Source organism: Chamaea fasciata, unplaced genomic scaffold, assembly GCF_029207755.1.
Source record: "Chamaea fasciata isolate MVZ Bird 193981 ecotype frontalis unplaced genomic scaffold, bChaFas1.0.hap1 SCAF_8, whole genome shotgun sequence".
In the NCBI taxonomy this organism is placed as follows: domain Eukaryota; kingdom Metazoa; phylum Chordata; class Aves; order Passeriformes; family Sylviidae; genus Chamaea; species Chamaea fasciata.
Genome location: NW_027094093.1, coordinates 35,790,222 through 35,810,553, shown reverse-complemented (window position 1 = coordinate 35,810,553; position 20,332 = coordinate 35,790,222).

Below are 20,332 nucleotides of genomic sequence, written 5' to 3'. Positions count from 1 at the left end.
ACACCATAATTCTCCTAAAGAAAAGCCTTTTAATATAAGATTTTGCTTTATTGCAAACCTTATCTTGAAGAGTAACTCTACAAAGTTTAGAAATATTTTGAAGTATTTCTTCACCCCATGCAAAAGTCAGGTTAAAACATGTTTCCAGTACAATTTTAGAGGTAGAAACCTCATTGTCAGGTGTTCAACATACAAAAAGCTTAAGGACATAAGGATTATGATTAAGGAAAGGACAGTTTGGGGATCCTATGGACACACAGGGCCTAATACTTGTATCCTACTGGCATGAACAGAAATGCTAAATCTGTTCAAATCAGTGGTGTTTGACCAGGGATCAGAACCAGAGCTGTGATCTACGTGTGTGACTTTTACTGGAAGCTACAAAACTTCCCCAGAAAAGTAACCCCTGGGGGGTTTAGGCAGTGCACATCTGAGCAGCAAAGGCTACTTGGTAATTGTGACAAAGCAAAGTGTTTCATTCTGGTTCCTGAACTGGAACAGATGACTATTTCTTCTTTTAACGAGATGAGAGTAAAAAGGGAGCCAATCCAATCTCTGGAAGAAAAGCCTACGATGCAACCTCAAAATAAATACACTTATTTGCATATACAAACACTATATGTACCCACTAATATCCTTTCCTTAAACCGTGAGGAATATCACATATGCTACAGCTCACACCAACCAGAATAATGAGGGAGGTGTTGGGTTTTGATATTTTTATAAGTTCATCTAACTCTACAGTCGAAGCAACTCTAGGTTCATCAGAGCTATCACATAAGAAAAAGGGACTTATCACGAACAAGTTTGTTTAATCATCAGCTGCCTTAACTTCAGTCCTCTCCCCGACCTGTACATCTCCAGTCTGTGTCACAGTCTGTATTGCAGCCTAATCACACAGAAAGGCAAACTCTGAACAGCTACTGTCACCTCCCTCTCTCTTTTCCTTTCCCAGCAGGTTAAACGTGGAAAATGCTAAAAATCTCCTGGGAGTGAGTCTAAAAATGAAGTGTAAATAGGTACGAGAGAAAAAGAAAAAAAAAAAGGAAAAAAAAAAAAAAAAGAAAAAGAAAAAAAAAAACCACCCTATGAGAAAAAGTGTTATGGAAGGTGCCTGAATGGCAAAGTGCAGAGGGTGACAAGAAGAAAATTGTGATGGCACACAAAAGGCGAGGGAACAAGAAAGATGCGATACAATAGATAGCTGGTGAGAGCCTATCCACTGCCTGGTCGTTCCTGTTCCTCCCCCTCAATACCTTCATTTTTTTTTTTTGTTATGATAAAGGACATTCATGATCAGTAACAATGTTATAATGATAGTAAATGCGGGATTTAAGGTATATAAAACCTTCAGCCAACATTAGAAAGCCACCAAGGGGGAGTTACCTTGCACGAGGTTCTATTTAGTGATGGCTCCACTCTTTCACTCCCTGACTGCAAATCAGCATTTTTAGTGGACAATAGGCTCAGCAGTGGCCTTATGATTGCCTCTTTTCAAATGGAAATGGCTATCCTAACTCCTCTGCCAGGTTTTTCTTACTATAGCACAAAGTGCAGTTTACAAGGCTCTAAGGGGGAAAAAAAAAATCTTAGCTGAATATCTTTTTTTATTCGACAAACTGACATGTAAATTACCCTTTAAGTGCTCCACTCTAGGGCTCTGATCATCTCCTAATTGTCACAGTCAATTGTAGCCAACAGTCTCTTCAATCCCAAGCGCTTTGACAACAAGCATAAGGATCAAAGCAGAATCAGCTCCCTTCAATACCCTTCTGTTTAGGATGCTACAAAAAGCCTGAAAAAGAAAGGTGTAAGGGCATTAGTGGAGAAGGAACTGAGAGGAGGAAGTACTATATCAGTCATTTTCTTCTTCACTAATATTATATATCCTTATATACTCTGTTATCCCATGTTCAGCATGAATACATAAACATCCCAGATAATAAATATGGTTCAAAACCACTCGCATGTATTACTACTTTAAAATGAGTGCGTAATGCATTTCTGCCGTTTCCTGCATGCCTCCCTCCAACTTTCCCTTTGACTCTGGGCATGAATGCAACACCAATTATTTTTTTAAGCAATTTATTTTTTTCCCAGCGCAGTCCTGCAGTGTCTTCCGGGATGATCTGGGCTGCAAATCAGCCTGCTTGGATGGAAACCCATCCCAAGTTGCATTCATTGGGCCGGTACAACTGAGACATGAAGCAGGTTGTTTGTGTTTCTGCCTTTGCTTTCTGAAGTGCCTATAACCCAAGGTCAGGCATAGGCTGGAGGAAAACCCTCTCATTCAGTTGGAGGCCAACTCTGAGAACAGCCAGTTTCAGTCACATCCAAAACGACTGGGAAGAAAGACAAGAATAAATTCAGCAGTTCTCAAAGCCTGCCCAGGGGGAAAAAAATTATTTCCTATAATTCTAAAGGAAGATTCACCTTTTATTGTATTCCAGACCACTTCAAATCAGCGCCACACTACATTGCTGAAATTTTTTGCACTGGCTGTCTGTGTTTGATGATACGAGCTTGCTCGCTCTGAAATCCGCTTTCAAACCCTCAGTGCCTCACAGACGCCTTGTTGGAGTCGTGTTTCCAGGGAATGGGAGTAAGGCAGAGCTATTCTGAGTCACATTTTTTTACTTCAAAACTTGTGCGTCTTCACAAACGTAGCGGTGACTCCCACGGAGGCTCGCAAGCAGCTCCTGCCACACGGGCTGCAGGGGAGGGAGGGATGGCACGGCTGCTGCAGGAGATGTGCTGCTGCAGTGGGAGAAAGCCTGCAGGAGGCCAGGGAGGCAAGCTGGGGATGGATGTGCCACAGGCATCTCCAAATGCATAACCAGGCTCTGCAGCGTTAGCAGCCTTTGGGCCTCTCCAGTCATCTAGCTACCATAAAGCAAGGAAGAGACTCCCTCCATTTCCTGGAGCTCTGTCTCTCCTACTCCTGAAAAAGATACAGGTTAAATGCCTCAAGTAAAACAAAATGGGAATTTGGAGGTCAAAAGCTATTTGCTCCTTCATAAGAATGAATTCACTCCTTACAGCTGTTTTTAAGGAGCTTGACATTTCTTGAAGATGATGCACTTTATCCATTGTCTCACATGACACTGAAGGAATTGTTGGATGGGGCAGCTGCATGAGCATCACAACCTGCTGCTCCCATCGTACTTTCCACGCCCAAATTCTGTGTAGAGGATGAGCTGAGTCAGATTTACAAACCACCAGAAAACCAGTCACTTATTTAACAGCACACCAAGACAAGGGTTTAAGGTAGATCTTCCCGAGCCATCACCTACCGCACACTCCCCAAAGACCAAAAAGTTTAAGATGCAAACAATAACCTTATTTTTACATAGAGAACACTCTGAGTTTGTAGGGGAAATACGGCACAGATACAACAAGGCTTCCTACAGAGCTGCCTCTTCATCCAAATGTGGATAATACAAAGGTACAAACATTGGTGAGGGAGTGCTTTCGATAATGAATAGGAACAAGAAGTCAAAATTTCTCATGGGAAAGATATTCCAAAAAATGATGAGTGGGAAACATCAAAAGCATTCATTTGAGTAATGTCAAAATAATATAGAAGGTTAATCTAATATATAATTTAAAATAAATACAAACCCAAAATTATAAAATTGAATTGAAACGTTTGTCTTGTCAAGCTGTTTTGTTTCCATAATATCAAAGGGAAATATTTTAACTCTTTCTGACCAAAAATTTTACTGAAAAAAATGCATACTCGGAAGAAAAATTTCCAGCTTAGTGCAACACATCTTTGTATAAAGATCAAAATCATCTCCAGCTAAATTCTGACATGACTTCAGTTTTTAGCAAATTTGTGGTTGTTTAGCTCACTAAAATTAACTTGAAGTATATTTTCAGCTCCTCATTCACACACAAGACAAGCCACATGCCAATAAAAAGCTGCAAGGTCACCTGGATTGCAATTTATTATTATTATTATTATTATTACTAATACAACAGAAATATTTCTGGATGTATAAATAGGATTATTTAAATAAAATAGGATTATTAACACAGCCTGGACTATTTTCTCACCTTGCTTGAAAACACACCGAAATAGTTGTTCCATAAAACTGTTGGTTCCAAACTCAGTGGGTGGAGCTGCTGCTGATACACTCTAGAAAGTGGAGTAGCACAAAAATCTTGGACCTTTTCCTTGTTTCCAGATGATTAATCACAATAAATAAGGTTAAAACAGTGTCCTTTCCCTATCAGAACACTTTTTGTGGAGGTAATTGCTATAGTTTGCTAAGTACAGATTTCAATACTAGAAAGTAGTAGAGGGTCCACACGACAATGAATAGACGGAGATAGGCTCGGTGAGAGGATTTTTCCTTAAAATAAGGGACAGACTATGGAAAAAGTTGAAATAAAAAAAAAATAAAAATAAAAAAAGACTGTCCTATCACAAAATATGTTATTTTTCTCAACCCAGGGAACAGCAGTAGAGATGTTTGATGCACTAAGCCATTTGCTGCACATGAGCATTTCATTACACTCCAGAGCTGCACTTTATTACAGGTGATTAACAACTGTCTTGCACTACTGAAAGGAGAGGAAAAGGACCCCGATGTTGCTCGTGCACTGGAGCAACCTGCAGGAAAGTGGCTCCTCCAGCTGCCTCCCACGGGTCGTGGGAGTACAGGGGTTCCTCTGGATGTGGTACCCCAAAAAATGGAGCACTGAATGCTGCTCAGAGCTTGGGTTCTGAGAGGATTCTGGTGCCCTTTCCTACAGACTCCAACATAACCCCCAGTCTGGTTGTAAAGGAGGGGAATAATAGTGCCCATTGTGCTCATGACATTTCTCTGGGAGGGGGTGGCTCTTCACTAAGCAGTTGTGTTTCCTTATTTAGTTCTCAGCCACAAGCATGGATTTTTGCAGCCCTTTTCTCTCTCTCTCTCTTTTTTTTTTTTCTTTTCTTTTCTTTTTTCTTTTTTTTTTTGGGTGTGCTTCTGGAAAGTAAAAGGGTGAAAATTTACATTTTGGAAGCCTTGGAGACAGTCAAAGCACGTGAACTAATGTGATATGAAAGTCCGTGGCCACAGAACCACTTCAGGACTATTGCGAGGCTCCTGTTACAACTCTTAAATTACTGATGATTAACTGATGTGCTCTGGTCATTAAATCCTTGTTCAACTCAGCTTTTCAGGCAACAAAGCTAAAATGTTTCCCTCTGGGATGCCTTGCAGGGATCCGTGCTGAGTTTGCTAAGAGTGTACATGAAGTCATTGCCTCTGCAATGGCCACAGCCAGGTGAAGAGCCTTCAGAAGACCTCAGGAAGCCACGGGCTAACATCTCAGCTGGAATTTGTTTTAAGCATCTCACATGGCCCTTTTTAAGTGATTATTTCTATCTGGTACTCAGGGTGGGTTGGTGACAACAGCTCCTTCTGTGCAAAGGCTGAGGTTCAAGCCAGCTATAAACAGGACTTGCACTAAAGGAGTCAAATCCTACGCAATTCCTTGCTCTTGGGGAGAACAGACATTTTTGGGGTGTCTTCATAGCTCATCAGCACAGTTTCTACTGCAGTTAGCTCCACTGCACAGCTCCCACTCCAGCCACATCCCCCTAAGCCCAGGAAAACATTCCAAAGCTATTTTGCAGAAGAGGACGTAGACGCTCTTTCAACAGTGGGATCCAAGTCTATTAAAACCTAATGAGATGTGCCGTCCAGCGAGCTCACCAAAGTCATGAAAAACTGGTGTCAGAGCCAGGGCCAGGCCACAGCAGCTCCCAGGGCCTAATCTGTGCTCAGGCAGTTTGGTATCACAGAGACCTTCCTGCTTTTAACTCCTGAGAGGTCACCTCCAGGCAGCTGAACACACACTGAGGATGTCCCAGGCTCCTGCATGACAAAACCCAGAACAAGGGCATCATTCACAGGCGTCGCCATTGGAACGGGGCTGCAAAGAAAGCTGTTTCAAATAACAACCAGGGAGTCAGAAAAAAAATCATGTCTAACCACATGTCTGTTGAGAAGAATATTATGCAGCATTTATCAGCCCCGACAGGAGCTTGCCTCGCAAAACTGGTTTCAATATAGGAGTTTAAGTGTATGGCAACTGAGAGAGGGAATACAGACACTGTTTTACACGGGGGGAATTTCTATCTGTTACTAAGCAGTAATTTTAATTGACATTAAGCAAGAAGAACCACAAGAATAGAGCAAGAGCCCATTTCTCACAGCACATCTAGCTTGTGTAGGGTTGCTCAGGGCTCATATACCACCAGTTTAGAAACATGTGTAATTGCTTATGGTCAGCATTGAACCACTGCCAGATCACACATTAAACAGATAACCACTATTATTATAAGAGCAACTTCCCTGACCTCTTATTTTGGTCTGGCTCTGAATTCCTGTCCTTTACCAGTTTGGTTTGTTGCATTTTGCCAGCCTTCTGCCTCTACATGTCATTTTCTACTCCTGTAAGTGACCGGTGCAGTGGAGAGCTCACTCTAAAAATGCACATTTGAGCACATGAATAGAATAAATTCAAGAAATATGATCACAGTTGCTCCTGTAATGTTTTTATAAACACAGAGTCTCTGCTTTTTTATTATAGTTAAGGTACAGTGTGTTATTTGGCAGAGGAATCTGACTTGAGAATGTAAAAGGTTCAGGCAACCACACATTTGGAAGTAGAAATCTTTCCTTAAAACAAGGCTCTGGTGTTTAAACATAGCAAAATTTCTGGAAACTTCAGTTTCTCAAAGTCTGCCAAAACTCCAGTCACATGTAACATATTCTTGGGGCTTACATATAATGCTTCAAGTAATAAACAACATCTTGTTTAGAGCAGGATGGGGAAAAAAAGGGGAAAACATTCATTAGGAGTCAAAGCTCTACACCAGTAGTGAAAACAAAGCAAGTTCCTTGCACTGAAAGCTCAGAATAACTTTTATAATGGATTTTAAAAGATTCGAGTACTCTTCACACCTCTAAATATTGCAGTTAGAATTGTAGGTTAAGTTCTCACAGCAATTAAATAAAATATTCTATAAAAGAAATAAAATGCACTCACTGAAGCACACTCAGGTTTTCAGCAACAGAAAGAAAAGTTCTGATCATCTTAATTGGGTAACAGGATGAGTTACACACTGTACATAACTATAGGTCATCAGTAGCCCTTCGGTGCTCCCAGTACAATTCATTTATCGTGCATTTTTTATTCAGGAACAAGGCTGGATTAAAAAAAAAAAATAGGTTGCTTCCATACGAAGGCTCATCGCGCAGAATATTCACAGTTTAAATTTATGCACAGTCATCTCTACTAGTCAGACACCATTTCAGTCCTCTCATCAGAATGCACATTAACAGAATGAATTTGAGATACAGAAATAGCACACCACAGCCAGGCCTGGAGTATGGGCCCTAATACCTACCTCACTGGGATCTAGTCAGGTTTAATTAATTAATGCTTATGAAGCACTATGAGCTCCTCAGATCATCACTTCAATTCATTATCACCCCCATTTGTTTTGTGTCCCACTTCCCCCCTTAATTCAACAGTGAATTTCTTTTGGAAAGTGTTGCATTTGTAGAGTAATGAACAGATGAAAGAGGTTGGAGTGATTCCACAGGAGTATAAAAGGGAGCAGGAATCCTTCCCCTTCCTTCCTGCTTGACTCATTTAGCATCAGGTCTGAGAGGAGCATGAAGCTTCAGGATGTGTAATGCTCTTCTAGGAGTCACCCCTGACCAAAACCGTGTCAAAATGCACCAGAAAATGATGAATGCAAGGATTTAACATTAAAACAATTGGTTTTAGCCTGGGAAACTTCTCTGCTTGCATTTATGTTAATTAAAGATGGGCATGAGCCACAATGCTCAAAGGGGTGTGGATGCAGGCACTTGGTTCTTCCCTCATCTCTAATAATTATTAGATACATTGGATGGAAATAGTTGGAAAGAAAATCAATAAGAGAATGAATCAAGAAAATGAATGGCAATTTCAAACACTTACAAGTATAGGATTTCACTCAAGGCCAAGACAAGATAAAATCAGTAGTCTGTATTAAAACAAAACAAAATACAGTTGGATCAAACTTCCATTCAGTGGAATCTTCTTTAAGGACTTCAGATTTTGGCATTGAATAATTCAGGTTACAGAACTTAACAGGGAAGGAAAGAAAGATTGTCTGGTGAAACTCCAAGGTTGCTATAGACTTTCCAAAGAGAAACCAGATTAAGACAAAAAAAATTACTGGTGGAAGAAAAGCTGATAAAGAAGACTAGAATTTGATAATGGAGGAATTTAATTATTCAGGTATTGATTGCTATGATAACTATGTGGAAGCTAACAAAGTTTGTTTGTAGCAGCAATGCTATTAGTCCAGTAACTGAGCCCTGTGCTTGGAGCTGGGCATGTATGCTGTTATAAAATTAATTTTAATTATAAAATTTAACTTTAATCACATTTCATGTCAATATAAGTTTAAAAGTTAATGATAGAGAGTTCAAACTTCACTATGATAAAGATCCTCATAGATTTAAAGGATAAATCAATGGAAAACACTCTTATCAAGAAAAGCTTGGGAGATTCACAAAGTGAATGGGCTTGAGTCAATAGAACAATTGAAGCCCAACTATGCTGTTATGATTTATTTAAAGAGAAAATATTACAGAAAACAAGAGAATTGATATATCCAATGGTGAGGGGAAATGTGACGATACACAATAGTGGCAATCTGAGAGTCGTGAATCAGGGAAAAGCAAATATGCTTTAGTGGGGGGTGTTTTGCGGCTATTCTGATTTAAAAACTTCTTCCTACTGGACTTCAAAGTCAGGACCTCATCTTTCAGGACTCACAAATGCTGTTTCTCATTTTGATATTTTTGTTGTTGACATAACAAAACAAGAGCTTTGCAGTTTACAAGTGGGGCTGACCTTGTACAGTTCCATGACCAGAGGAGTGGTCTCCAGTTCCATGTGTTGCATATTTAAACACTGTGATTTAGTCAGTAGACCTGTGAACAGGTGTAAAAAATCCAGTTCTCCCCCATCTCATGTTTTTTGCCATGAAAACTCAGGGTGGCTCTAAGGCTTTCCTGTCAGACTTGCTTTCTCATTGATCCAAAAAACCGATTAACATTTTCATAGAAAACATAATCATCTTTCAGAATAAAACCCAATTTTCATTAAAAAAGAAAGAAAATGAAGTTGGGAAAAAAAATAAGGTTTTGATTTTCTGTGAAAAATGTTTCTGTTTGGAACCATAACCACAATGGTTTTTCTTCACCATGATTTATAGGCCAGACCATAATTCAGACAAAACATCAGCGAACTTCAGCAGAGAGGATGTGGCACCCAAGCTACAGCACCTTTTAAACAGGTCCAGTTAGATTACACAAATTCCATTTGTTTTAGTCTTCAATTTTTCATTTGGTTTCAATTCAAAGGGAGGGACTCTTTCCTGTGTAAAATATTAGCTTTCCGATATTAAAATCAATCTAAGCATGAATCTAATATTAATCAACCACTTACTGTATTTACCAGAAATTGCCAGGTTCATCATCATAATAGAAAGATCTGCAGATGGGAACAGAAATCTGGGAGGGATAGTAAACATCCTAAAATAGTCAAATAATGGAAAAAGAAAGCAGAAGAAACTGCTAGTCCAAAACAAAATATTACATACTACATAGAATTTAGAATTAAGATTTTAGCATTAAGGATTATTTTTGCAGCAGCAAATAAAAATATACTTCTTGAGCCAAAGAAATCCATAAGAAATATGGGTAGAGACCTGTAATAAATCAGAAATGTTCAGAAGCATCCCAACAGTCATTTTGATCTCTTGGCACTGAAGAAAAGTAAGCACAGTGCATAAGGGTTAACTCCTCAGCTCACATAAATCAAGTTAACACCATTTAAGTTAGCAAAATGTATTCAAAGTCAAATTCATTTACTCCAGCCAAAGATCTGTCCCTAACTTTATCCGTTGCATTTTATACTGCATTAACAATTTTAACATATTCAGCTTTAAAGCCCAATATACTTCAATATAATCTCCATTACATACACACACTTTTATGTACACATGCATATGCAGAGGAATACATACATATAAAATTATTTTAACTTATAATATAAACAAATTAACATAACACAATTTGTAGCTATGAATAACAGAATAGGAACAGTTTTTTCCAGATTTAGTGAGGAAACACACTGAAAATCCTAATTTGAGTAGAGTCAACCAACCTGGATTTATGAGCAGGAAATCTTGCTCAAAATCATCTGTTGGAATTTTTCAAAGCTATCTCTGCCAAGGTGGACAAGAAAAATACTATGGATTGTATACAATATGCCTAGACTTTCAAAAGCGTATTTGATAAGATCCTATGCTGGAGATTACCAGCAAGGTACAGAGTCACTGCATAAATGATAACAAACTTTAATGAACTGATAAGAGTCTGCAAACAGCATTCACCGAGCGACTTAGAGATTGGCAGTCAATACAGGGTAGCGCCTCGGTCAGGTTAGGGGCTTGTCTGGTCTCTAATCTATGTAAAAGAATTAAATCAGAATATCAAAGGTAACGTATCGAAGCCGTGCCGGGGACATAAAAGTGGCCGGGGCTGTAGCAGCAATTGTCTCGCTCGGGCTATAAATGCGAGATCCACATCAGCAGCAAATGCAGCATCAGCAGCGCCGGGATCGCGCCGCTGTGCCAGAGCCCGCAGCCCAGAGAGAAAAGCAAACAGGGTTTGGTTTCTTTTTTTTTTTTTTTTTTTTTTTGGTCATGCAGGGCCACCAAACGTGAAAACAACCTCCACGTGGGCACGGGGGTGGGAAGAAATCGCTGGAGGGTGTTATGGAAGGGGCAGAGGGAGGGAAACCCAGGTGCTGCTCGGGGAGAAGGGAAGAGCTCAGGGAGCAACTGGAACTGCAGCAAAAGGGAAGAATAGATAAGAGGATGCTTTAAGTCTTTTAATCCTTAGGAGATGGGGAGTTTAGAAGAGATTAAAATCTTTTGAAATTAAAGAAAAAAAAAGGGGGGGGAAAGCCAACCTTTTTTCCTTTCCCAACTGAATGGGTAAGTGTTTGGGTAAAACTTTCTATGCCAGGAATATGATTTTGGCTTATTGTAAGGATGGCAAGACCAGTCCCGTGTCCCTTGAACCAAAGTCTCACATAGTTTTGGAGCACTGCAGTCCCTTTCTGACCCAGGGGTGGCAGATCCGGCCAGAAAATCTCAGCAAGACCAGCAGACCTCAGGACAGGACAAAAGCGTCAGATTTCTGTGCTGCCACAGCTCAGGGCAGTGTTGGAGGAGATCCACAGCCTTCCTGGTGCTTTTTCAGAAGCACCAAAGAGATCATGGCTCCTAAATCTTTTTTATAAGAGTGTCTCCTCCCTGAAAAACCACAATTCGCAGTCAATTTCAGTGGTCATTGAAACTTGGAGAGGTTTTGGGGACCCTGGACCTCACTCCCAGTCCATTTTTTTATATTAGCAATTGACCAGTCCATGAAATAAGCTGGCACAGAGTCATAAACTCCAAGAACACGGCTCCAGTCCAGTGGATAGGTCTTCCACCTGACAGAAGGATACATCTTCCAATAAATTTCAATGAAAAAATTGAAAGAATTGCTGAACAGGGCTGAATGGACCCACTCCAGCATATGTGGTTAACTAAAGAGTTTCCAGTATCATTTTGTCCTCTGGTAACTGGACAGAATTTCAGCAGGTATTTAAAATAAACTGGCAGCAGATAAGAATGGGTTCTGCTCCTTTGGCTTTGCTAGTTTTATCAACTTCTACATTCTTGTTTCTTCAAACAACTTGCCCAACAGTAGATCCAAATTCAGTTGGCATTACTGCCACACCTACTTCACCCAATTTAATGGATCTTTTTTCAAAAGCAAGACTGAAAATATTTGGCCTCATGAGGATTTATCAGAACTGTACAGAGATTAAAATTCCAGCTTATTATTACCCACATTTTACCAATTATTCCTTTATTATCTTCATGGAATGACCCTCACGAAAAGCGGTCTGATGTCATGGTAGTCACTACATTGACTTCCACTTTTTCAGACCAGTATCTTTAAACAAGGGATTAAAAAAAAAAAAAAAAAAAAAAAAAAAAACCAAGAGATTTTAAGCAATGAGTGCCCAAGAGATGCCATGATAAATGTTTTTGATGTCCCTCATTGCCTTTGCCCAGACCTAAGGTGGCATTTCTGATTCCTCTTTGGATCACCCAGCTGCCTCGTAAGGCTGGATTTCTTGGACTTTTACAGGGGTTTTTTTATGACTGTGGATCCTGAATATAAACCTGAAGCTTTCTGTCTCTCAGATACTGTTTACTGCTTAATATTTAACCAGCTGCATGTCCATGTTTTCATTTCTGTCACAACTGTTTCTTCACCTGCCTGAAACCAAGAGATTTCTAATTTTTCTTCCGTTTCCAAGTTTCTCAAAGTTCCCTGTCCACCCAGCACTGCCATCATAGTTCCTGAATAAAACCTCAGCGTTTCTCAACAGGGTGCAGAATTTCTTCCCCTAAACAACCTCTGCTAGCAGTGCCTCTTTTCTCAGGGGAAAATCTCCAAATAAATAAATAAATCAGACTTTCTATTCACTGCAAAAGCAAGTAGCTTCCTTAAGCAACAGGGCACGGCTAGATATCAGAAATAATTGTTTATATATTGGTTTTCTGGGATTTTAATGCACTTAAACAACAAATTTAAGAGCCTTTTCTTGATCTTGCATCACAGTGATCTACTCTGCCTGCTTCCCACTTCATGCTTCACCCAAAGTGTTTTTATTTCACCAGCCTACCAACCTCTGAAATTTGAAAATCACTCAGGTTTATCTGTGACTTGTGTTTCTTCCCCCACGGTTTGTGTTGAGAGCTTTAATGACATTCTCCTTTGAGTTGCCTCAGAGGAAAGGAAAGACCCAGGTTTTTTCACGTCTGAGGAAGCATCTGTATGCTAATTCCCTCCCAACTTTGCAAGCAGAAAATTTAAAGGGAGATGGTTTTTAGTAAATGGAGGCCAGTGAGCAGTTAGAAATCTTTGTACTGGTACCAGTTTCTTGGGAGATTTTTTTTACTCCCACCAGCTTTCAAGGCTATTTCTTGACTTTACAAGATCATTATGAGTTAATACTTGACTCCCCAAAGTCCCGCTCCACCTTAAAAATTGTACTGAATCTGTCAAACATCAATTTTGAATCGATGCCAATTCAGTATAAATAAAGTGTGATATGGACACTCCAGCAAAGGATTGCCTGCAAATCAAAAGGGCTCTTATCACACAAGGAACGTGATAGATTTTTCTCCAGTAATTCCAATTCTGACCACCTTTTCCAGAGAAGAACTTTAGTGACTGAAATAGGAATGAGATATGAAGCAATTGTTGTTTCCGGCTGTTAAAGATACTTTATACAAACAAAGGCTGAGCCTAATCATTTTTTCAAAAGACCTAAACATTAATATTTTCATAATTAGGTTGAGGACCGAGGTAGTGGCCGTATCTGGTGAGTTTAAAAGGGGAAATAAAAAGCAGATTATGCCAATTAAAAATGAAAGGTCTAAGAATAAACAGCGAATTCTTGCAGAGGATCCAATTCACAGCATAGTAGGCATTATGTCAAATAAAACCACGGAGTGAACTGAAGTATTAATGAACAGAAGAGATAGCCAGACATGTTTACACAGGCAGACAGGGCTGGAGGATATATCGACAACGTGGGGAGGTGTGTTGTAATAAACTTGAAGGGGGACAGACTTGTTGGGCCAAGTGCCCCTTTCCTGTCCAGGAATTCCTCATGTCCTCATTACCCTTTCACCTCTGGACAGCTGCAATATTAAAATCTGGCTCCTATCTCAAGGAAATTGAGTTTAATGTCCTTAATTTAGTCTCCAGTCCACATATATCCATATCACAAAACAATCATACAATTTGGCTGGACGGACAGCGGCTGCTGAGGAAAGAGGCTCATGCTGGAATGGCAGCAGGGCTGTTGCAAGGCAGGCCCAAGGCCTCTATAAAGCATCTGCAGCCTGTGCAATACATGCAGGGTACACTCACACTTGTGAGAAACCATCTTATTTTCACTTCTTTCTTTTTCCTGGTATCTTTTGCAGGCAGAGTTGTAATTACCAAAGCAGTTGTCGTGTTCCTGTATCACAGCAGCAGCCAAGCTGGACCAGAACAAAGGTGGTCTCTTGGTTTTTTTTCATGTTTTCTTCAGCTCTTAGTGCAGCCTCAACAACTTGATTCAGCACATCTCTCTGAATCACAGAGGAGGGCTGCAGGGTTAGGTGCTGCATCCATAGATTACATACCAGGAAAACCATGAGTGGCATATTTTGGTCCTGGGGATTGATATGCAACACTCTGAACACCGAAGTCAACTGCTAAATAATCAGGAGTCAGAAAGGGGCAGAGCAGTGGTGGAGGGGGGGGGAAAAACCGCGAAGGGGATAAAAATTAATCATGGAAAGAGTGTTATGTTTTATGTTAGTAAATCATTTTAACTAATTGATTACATCATATCTCCACCCAGGCTTCTGATTTGAAATCTTCAGGAATCGGTAGGCAGGGATGTAAAAGGCACTTCTTCTCTTCATCTGGAAAACATCTATGTTGCTCATTTTCCAACATTATGTTGTTTTTGGTTTTTTTTTCTGAAATTTTTCTTTTAGAATTTTTTATATGCCTTTGTGATGATTTTCTTCTGATCTGTTTGCTTACCAACATAAGGGGCATAAAACAGTGGAAAGATGCTTGAAGAGTACTGATATAAATGTCAGTGTACTGGGTGCATTTTGGGATGGAGAGAGGGGTGTAAGATGAAGGATAAGTCTGTCAGCTTGTGGCAGATGTGGCTGATTTGTAAACGATAAAATTGTAGGATTTCTTCCTTTTGATGCACTGCACTTTTATTAAAAGAAAATCCCCTGGAAACCTCTGTAAATGGCACGAAACATATAATTAGACTTAGCTTTTTTTACCCTCTGCTTATTTAAATACTCTGTAACTTCAGCAGTGATTCAGTAACAACAGATTTTATAGAAACATCTGACAATGAGAACAAATATTTGCAGTGTTTTCAGTCTCTGCTTTTTATTTCTCTCTACGAGGCAGAGCTTGCCTTCCTTGTGTGCGGATCAGCGTCGCTTTCCCTGCTGCTCACACCTCCAACCAGATCCACTTTCCCACACTAAATATCAGATGTGACTTTTTACCCCTCGGTTCCTACCTCTGAAATGCCACCCTACAAATTCCTGTCTCCAAATTCCAGGCACGGACCTCCCAAAAATGAGTGCCACCAGCAGGCAGGCTTTGGCATAGGCAAAACCATCGTGGCCAGGCACAGCTGGTGGCTGGTGGTGGCACAGGAGCTCTGCCAGGCACTCACCTGCCCCAACAGCAGATATCCAAGGTTGTGCTGTGGTCGGATTTCTTCTCTTTTCCCTGGGCTCCACCATTTCTGCCCTTTCCCAGCTTGATAAGGAAAGAGGTCTGTACACACAGAGCCACCCCAGCAGAGTCGTTGGGGTAGAAGAGCTACAAAGTCATCCAGGATGGGCTTTGCTGCCCTGAGCAAAGCCCCCACAGCCATCAGAGCAGCCTGTGAGCAAAGAAATATCATGCTCTTACTATGTGCAGTGAGTTGGGTCCACGCCAGTATCTTCTCTTGTGGGATGTGGCTCAGTCCTGTTATGGGACAGGAGACAGAGACATGGAGCTGCAATTCCTAACTCCTGAAGCCAAGGAGATCAATGCTCACAGCAGACCAACCCAGGCTGCCAGAATTATTCCAGAGACAATGTTGCCTCCTCCCTAGCCCAGGATTTGGGAAGCCACAGCCATTTACAACCTCTTTCTTAGGCCCATTGGCAGGGGGACCCACTGACATGTGGATCCTCTTGGTGAACATCAAACAGTATTCCCACATTCTGCCTGGTGCCCTTTTTGGACCCATTTCCAACCTGTCAGAACAAGGGGAAAGGATACAGTCAATAGAGTCGCTTCTGAATGTTTAAAAAAAAAAAAAAAAAAAACAAAAAACAAAAAAAAACCAAACACATAAAAAAGATAAAATTAGCCATTTTTAGAAGTTTTCAGGTTGAAGGTTGCTTGTCAGAATCCAAGAAGAGAGCAGCAGTTGTTCTGACACTGCGGTTTTCACATCCTTGTCAGAGATTTGAAGCAGGAGAGCTGATGTGTGTTAAAAAAGGATGGGAAGGTTTAAAATAGTTTAGATGCTGCCTGGAACATGTTTGAAGAGATACAGTAAGGAGCATTGGTAGGAGTGTACGTGCACCTAAAACCATCTATGGGGGGAAAACAACTTGTCCAACTGCTGGAACCTTTAATTCAATTCCAACCTGAAACCCCTCAAATGACCCAGAGACGAGACAGGAAATTTCCCAAGAAACATTTTTAAAACGTAAATCAGGGAGTGACAACATGGAGAACACTTTCATTTCAAGGGAAAAGAAAAAAAAAATCTCTCTCTGGTTTTTGACAGCTCTAATAACCCAGTCTAAGATTTGGGCTTGGAAAGGGGCCAGTTGGCCAAGCCTCTATCCACAGACAGGCTGGAGATGATGCTGATAGTCAGAGGGAAGCAAACAGAAGACCTGGCAAGTCCAATGCCACCCCTGACGAAGGGGATGTCTGCCAGCTCCTGGGTAAATCTGCAGTTTAGGTGTGCAGCAGTCACTGGGTTGTGCCTCTGCTTCTCCTGGAATCTGATCCAGTCAGCAGCCACCCGCAGAACGGCAGCAGTTTCCCAGATATTGGGCAATTCTGTACACAAGGAAACTATGCTGCTGCAGCTAATTGCTTTGGAAACTATGCAGCAGCAGCTAATTGTTTCAAATCATTTGGGATTTTCTAAATATCTTCGTAACCCTTATGTTTCTGTAGATTTTAAAATGTCCTGAAGTCTTGGAAATAAAAATATGTTTTTCCCGGGGTGGTGATAAGAAATAATTGGGGCAATTGATCAACTCTGAAACTTTCAGGTGGACATCAAAATGTCAGATTTGCACCCAGATTCTTTGCTGCTAATTTCACCTCCATTAACTTAATCAGGAGTCAGTGGGAAAAGTAGGGTGACAGTAAGAAAGCCAGGGAAAAGGAAATTTGATCTAGTCCCAAACAGGTAGCACAGTGGCTTCTGTGTAACTGTAGAATTTATATTCACCATTCAGCCTAAAGCCAAACAAACAAAAAAAAATCTCCACGTTAATAAATCTTCCACAAAGCTGTCCATTGATGTCATTGGATGATATTCTTCATGTCTCATCCCTGGAAGAGTCCAAGGTTGGACAGGGCTTGGAGCACCCTGGGATAGTGGAAGGTGCCCCAGCCCATGCCAGGGGGTGGAATGAGATGAGCTTTAAGTTTCCTTCCCACCCAAACCATTCTGGAATTCTCAACATGGGATGCCTTCACCCCAGAACTGCTGCTGTGCGACCCCCAGGCCCAGAAGGGGTGTCTCCCTTTATAAAGAAATGTGGGAGCATCTCAGGGATGTTTGCTTTCTCTCCCGCTTTTAGAACCAAAAAAGCAGAGCTTTAACCCCAATTCCCTCCTCGTCACTTTGCAAAGAACTTGCTGGCATTGCCACCACCCTGATGGCCAAAGCAGTGGCAGTTTTGGCCACTGGGCTCAGAGCTTGGCCCTCCATGTGACAAGGATTGCTCAAGTTTACCACTCTTGCCCTTACAAATTCAACCCCGACCCCTCCTAGAAGAAAAAAGAAGGGAAGAAAAAAAAAAAAAAAAAAAAAAAAAAAAAAGGAGAAAAGAATCTGTTATCACCGAGCATAAGCAACTGCTAAACATCCTATTCAGTATAACTTCAGCCTGTTCTGAGAACTGAGTTTCACAGTTTCTTTATGCAGTATCTGTCTGTCAGATATTGCCCACTACATTACCAGAGTCTAAACAATATACTCCCACCAAAAAAACTCCAAAATATTTTGAGCATGTTTTTTGCTACCTGCTGTGAAAAGAAAAGAGATGTTAAAAGCTTTTGTTTTCATTTTACATTGCATATGTCCTGTGCTCTCTGTATTAATGGTACTGAGGAAATTTAAACACTGTGACGAATTTGTGCCTCCCTTTTGATGTAATTTCTCTAATCTACTAAATATAAATGGTGTATCAATTTTAGATATTTCTAGAGCAACCATCACCTTAGTTCTTCAGTATGACATCAAGGAGCCAACAGGCTATACACAGAATATTTGGACTCCCTGTACTTTTAAAGGTGCCACTAAACAAAATTCTCCAAATCTTTGATTTCTTAATAAATTAAATTCTCACAGAAGTGAAGGCAACTCCTTGGGTGCCAGGCAGGCAGTATTACTGCAACAACTAACCCATGGCCAGAGGCAGTGGAGCAAATTTCATTCCTTTATTTAATTCTTCTACCTTTTCTGGTTCTGGTTTTGTCCAGCTGCCCCTTCCTCCTTTCTGTTCCCTCTGTGGCTGAGCTGTGCTCACACCAACCCAACTCTAAGCGGGGTTGCACAACAAGCATCATCCCTTGCACCTCTTTGCTGACCAACTTATAACTGCTCTGCACTTCTGTTGTTCCTTTATCACCACCAGCTACAGCGAGGTGAGGTCTTGAGGGGCATGATTCAGGCATATAATAAAATATATCAAGAAAATACTGATGTTGGCTCACTGGGAGGACACAGTTAAAATTTATATTAGAAGTTCTTGGTGTTTTAAGCACCTCAAATTGAAACAACCTTTGGTCTTCTCACTAAATGTCATATAAACAAGACAGGAACACTGTGTATCTGAGATATTTCCTTATGGTTTCCTAGCGTAACCTCACATGGGTTTAGGTATTGCAGGGGACTTCAGCACTGTATATAAGAAAATGAGGCCTAAATGTGCTCATATCCAGAGGATTCACCACCTTATTAATGCATATATGTCACGCATAGATTATTAACAGCTTCATAACTAGATAGGAACTTGCATTTCAATAAACATACTTTTACAAGTGCAAAGGAAAAAAAAGTTTTGCATTAGGATGTTACTTACTTCGTGTCTTTGTCCTGGGAGAATGCAACTAAAGAAACCACATTTAAAATCAGACATTAGATATGCAAATATGTGTTCAGATCAGAGATACGAAAATTATTCAAATGATTAATTATTCATCATAAAAATGTCAATTAATAATTCTGAAGCATAATAGGCATCTTTCTAATGCATCTTTATTTTTCAAGCCTAAATACTGTTGAATCTGTGTTCAATTGCATTCTAACAAGTTTTTAAAAATTCAACAAAGTAAACAACCAACTATAAACAAAAGTGAGCCGTGAATTTTAATCACTGCCAACTGAGCCAAGGAATGTGGCCCAACTTCAGCACTGATCCCAGAAGAGAAGGAAAAGCATCCCCAGCTCATGGTGTGGGACAGTGGATGGAGGATGCTTGTCCATCACTGCTCTCTGCCCAACGAGAAAAGAAATTTTAGGACCTGTGGATGCTGTTCCCCTGCTGCAGACACACAGACAGACATCGTGAAGGGCAGCTGAGCAGCTCTAGGCCGTCAGAAGTGGCTTTATAAATGACAAAATTAACAAAAACATATGAGGAGATTCGTTTTTAACGTTCAGGGACTCACACAAGATCAAATATTACAGTGATCTGCTGGTTAGAAATGCCCAGGGATAGATAAATTAAAGCCAGACCATCTTTTCCCTTGCTTTTGGCTTGTGTCCTATCCCTACATGGGTTTTCCGCAGAGGAACTCGAAAACTTTGGGAATGTTGATACAAAAGGTTTCTTCCCAAATACCTCATCAGAGGGTGGGAGGAGAGTCATTCCCTGACCCTTTCTTCCTCTCCTCTGTGCCCTCTCCCCCATGTGGAAAGTGGAAAAAAAAAATAAAGGCTTTGCTTTCTAAATCTTAGTTTATAGGGACACCTGTATTGAGCAAAAGTATCCAGCGGCAACTTGGGCCCACATGGGGCCTTCCCTGCCCACAAAAATTATTCCAGCCTGTCTTTCTGTGTTTTCCTCTACTGCCACAGGTGACTGCAGAAAATAATTCCCCTGGACTCTTTGGAGTTTTTTGGGTTTGGGTTTTTTTTTGTTTGTTTGTTTTGTTTTGTTTTTTTTTGGGGGGGGGGTGTATTTGGGTTGTTGTTTTGTTTTGGGGTTTTTTTGCAACCTCAGAATTCTTTCTCAAGGCAAGGACATCTTCTACACCCCAGAGATAGGAGCATGAGAAGCAGCCAGAACCCACAGGGATCCCAAATCTTGCAGGAGCAGCTCCCTCAGCGGAGCAGGACTGTGGGG